Source organism: Meleagris gallopavo, chromosome 1, assembly GCF_000146605.3.
Source record: "Meleagris gallopavo isolate NT-WF06-2002-E0010 breed Aviagen turkey brand Nicholas breeding stock chromosome 1, Turkey_5.1, whole genome shotgun sequence".
NCBI classification, from domain to species: Eukaryota; Metazoa; Chordata; class Aves; order Galliformes; family Phasianidae; genus Meleagris; species Meleagris gallopavo.
Genome location: NC_015011.2, coordinates 101,271,891 through 101,275,689, shown reverse-complemented (window position 1 = coordinate 101,275,689; position 3,799 = coordinate 101,271,891). Strand labels below are relative to the sequence as shown.

Here is a 3,799-nt window from a genome sequence, read left to right as displayed (position 1 = left end):
TTTTTTTTTCTAATTCTTTTTCACCAGAGAGGCGGTCTAAACAGCTTCAAGAAATGCATCGACTTCTCCCAGTAGAGTTTTAGAATCCACTGAGGTTTCACTGTGACACTGTTGCTGCTGCTATTAATAATGTATTAAAAATATTAACAAAAGTTACTAACATGTTGTCAGCACTTTTCTGTAAGCAGAGAGACAAACACTGCAAGGGAAACACTGTTAGAAAAGCATTCAAGACTGGGTCAATAGAATGTCAAATTGAATGATTTTAGCAATTATGTACTAGAAATGGATATTTAAATACCAGATTTAGATGTTTATATTTTAATTAAATTCCACCCATAAGGAGAACTCAATACAAATCTGTTGAGTTGGCCAAGCTAAAAAGGTGACCCATCATACGAAGCAAAGCAAGGGCTGATCTAGATCTTGGACAGAAATGGTGTGATGGGAGTGGCTGGGCAGAATCACATAGAGATACGTCATTATCATTACGTATGCTTTCATACGTTGCCTGGCTTATAATGCTGCCTACTTTAGTCTAGTGGGAGTTTTTATTACCATTTGTCCATTTTTAAATTTCCTGGACTGAGCTAGAGCATAAAAAGTGAAGCAGTTCTGATTCTGGGACTTGAGTTGAAGCCTGTGATGTTGTGGGACGTTTTTGCATGGTGTTAATGGTAGGAAATCAGCAGGCTGGTACTCTGCTGACATTAGCAGGGTTTTAGGCTTTCGGTCACACCTGTAGCTTGTACCACCTTCTCTCAGACACCAAGTAAAACAGTAATCACAGTGTAGGTACTTGTCACCACATCCTGTTTAACTTGGGCAGCACTCTTTTGGCATTTCTGTCTTGGCTTGTATTCTTGGTTGCAGGCAGAATGATTGCAAGTGTTTTAGATGATGAAGGATTTCTCATGCATGGTGCTCATTTCATGACTTGTAGTGGTTAGCATTAAAGAAGCTGATGTTTGTAATATCATTTTTGGACAAAAAGTAAATACATTTTTAAACAAAAATTTAACACTTTTAGAGACTCTGATTGACTAAAACTTGGTGTAGCTTTCCAGTAAAAATACAGAGACTATAATGCCCCTTCCACATTTTCCTTTGGTTCTGAATCTGCCCAAAAAATCATCTTTTGAAAACTGAATCTTTTTACAAATAACAAATAGCCATTTTACCAGAATTAGTTTTCAAAACTATTTTAGAAATCAATTAGAAATAGAACTTTTTTTTTCTTGTTTTAGAAAATTGACATTAAAACAATTTTATGTGGAACAGAGTAGTGTAAATAACTCTTTAGAATGAAGAAATTGTAACACTGATTAGAGCATGGCAATTAACAGAAAAAGAATATCATGTTGCCTCTGGTGCTTTTTGTGTTACAAAATTTTTGTCTATTAGTGCTTAGAACAGTTAAATGTTACAACTATTGACATGATGCGGTAGAAGTAGAAATACAGCTGTTGATTTCAACTGCAGAAAAAGACTCAAGAAAAAACTGAGTCTGCACCAGATCCCAACTCATATCAAGGATAATGCCTTCCTACTTTAGTGACATCAGAATTGTGCTCAGAGTAATGACTGTGATGCCTTACACATATGGCTATTTAGAAAAAGATTTTTTATTGTAGTTTTGAACTAGCTCAGTACAAAAAATAAAGTCAAATTTTGATTATTTGCAATTAATTAATTAATAACTTCAGGGATATTACATATAACTTTTGTCTTCATGGCCATGCCATTCCAGTGAAGTGTAAGAGGAGAGAGGGAAGTGAGCTGTAGAAGAGACAAGAGACTCATGATCTACACTTGTCTGATGCAGGAAGAAGTACAGAGGGTGGATAAGCACATGCAGTGTGCCTACCTTCTATATTCATTATCTCATTTATTGTTTGCTTTTGTTTTCTCTCCTGTCATTGATATTTTTTTCCTTTTCCAATGAAAAATAATGATTTCAATAACATAATAATTTTAACTATTCAAATTTTAATATGTTCTTCCTTTTAATTTCATTTCAGAGCTTGAACACTGAAAATCAAAAATAACATTTACATGAAACACTAGCTGCCACTTGCTTCACATTCATCTATCAGGTGACCAAAATCTCAATCTGAATTTTTAGTCTGAGCTTTTATCTTTCCGTGGTTTCTTTACAACAATTGCATCTTCTTCCTTTCTGTGGCCTTCAGATCTGATTTTGCAACTTCTAAGTGGCAGATGAAGGAAATCCTTATTGCTTGAAACTGCTCTACCTATTTATATGAACTTGCCACATGGTTTCCTAAAATACAAACTGACAAGGCCATTTGTGTATGAAATGCTGTCGAAGTTGGTTTCAGAACTGGAGTGATGAAGCCAAGCCTCGTCCTAATAGCTGTTTTCTCTTCCTTGTTGCCTCGTATGTCAAGGACTGTTAGCAGAGCCCTTCCCCAAAGCACAGCTGTGAAACGAAGTTAAATAGAATATTCCTTGAGAATTCTACTCAGATGTGAAAAGAATAAGTGCATTTTAAAAAACAGATTTTAAGTTAAGCTGTTTGGCCTGAAAAGGTTAAGTATGAAGAAGTGATACTTTTGCTTTATGTAAAAACTGAATCGCTTCTTTAATACATATAGCATCGAAGTGATTTAGTTAAGCTATAATAAATTACAATTCTGTTCTTCTTTTCTTGATTATATTCAGAATTACAAACTTGAGATCTATTGTTAAATAGGGATATTTTTCTCTGTTCAGGTATGAATACTTAAACAGTGCTAAATTTCTAGGTATACAGATGAGCTAATTTGAAATTTTAAATGAATTAAACGTTCAATGTCTGAAATGATTTGTGAAGTCTTGCTTGATTCTTGAGTGCTTTCAGTTACTTCAATAAAACATGGTTCCAAAAAAATCCAGTATTCTGTTTCTGAAATTCACTATTTAACCTCATTCTTGTTAATCTAGTACGAACTTCAGATTCATTTGACAGTACAGTTTTCAACTTTATAGATGAACCAAACATTAAAACTCACACAGCTTATATTTTACATGGAGAATGGCAGAAAAATAAGAGATCATTAGGGCTTGCATTGCTAAAATCAGAGCCATCCGACATCCTTTAACAATTACTGCATTTGATACTTTATGACTTTCACATATTAACATTGCTCGCAAATGGCCTGGTTTTGCAGAGGGTAGTTAGCTCATTGGATCCAAAGGCAAATAAAAGCCAATAAGCTCATGGCTGTTAACATGCTGGCAGCCCTTGGCCACCCCACATTTACCCCAGTCCACAGTGTGCGGAAAGATCTCTGCCCAGCTGTAATAGGAAGCTCCACCCCATATTATTCTCATTACCTATATACAGGTACCCATAGCAGAAGTGAAGAGTTCACATTCTTCGTGCATTCTATGAGAGAGAAAAAGCAAATGGTCAATCAGATTTGTCTTTTCTCAGCATCTCCACCTGGTGCTCTGTCCTTTAGAGCAGTGGGTTGAGTGTCAGTTGGTCTCTACCTGGGGTACATAATGGTTTTCCTCAAATTCAGTACTTGTTACTTCAATACCAATCTTTAATTTTTGATATGTTTATTTATTTCTGTTTTCTTGTCTACTATTCTATTGTTTTGAAATTCTTTTATTGCTAAATGCTGGACAAAGCTCATTTCAAGCATTCTGTTACACCATTTTCTTTGTGTGTACCACATACAACAGAGTTTTTCTTTCAAGTGCTGTATTTCATTTAAAACTGATTGCACAATTTTAGTGCCTGTGCTCCTCTTTAGCAATCCTGGCTTTTTCAACCAACTTTTTTTTT

General features: G+C 35.0%; 2 long non-coding RNA genes across 2 annotated transcripts in view; one reads left to right on the top strand and one right to left on the bottom strand.

Annotated features, from left to right (window-relative positions):
* The window catches only part of LOC104914043, a 4,935-nt gene extending 2,610 nt beyond the window's left edge, over positions 1–2,325 (top strand). Inside the window, exons 2-3 of the long non-coding RNA XR_795791.3 lie at positions 2,022–2,096; positions 2,193–2,325. This is a non-coding gene — a long non-coding RNA (uncharacterized LOC104914043). The remainder of the gene's footprint in view (positions 1–2,021; positions 2,097–2,192) is intronic.
* A 39-nt stretch (positions 2,326–2,364) lies between these two features.
* The window catches only part of LOC116217416, an 8,155-nt gene continuing 6,720 nt past the window's right edge, over positions 2,365–3,799 (bottom strand). Inside the window, exons 2-3 of the long non-coding RNA XR_004161934.1 lie at positions 3,340–3,391; positions 2,365–2,443 (exon numbers count right to left, since the gene is read on the bottom strand). This is a non-coding gene — a long non-coding RNA (uncharacterized LOC116217416). The remainder of the gene's footprint in view (positions 2,444–3,339; positions 3,392–3,799) is intronic.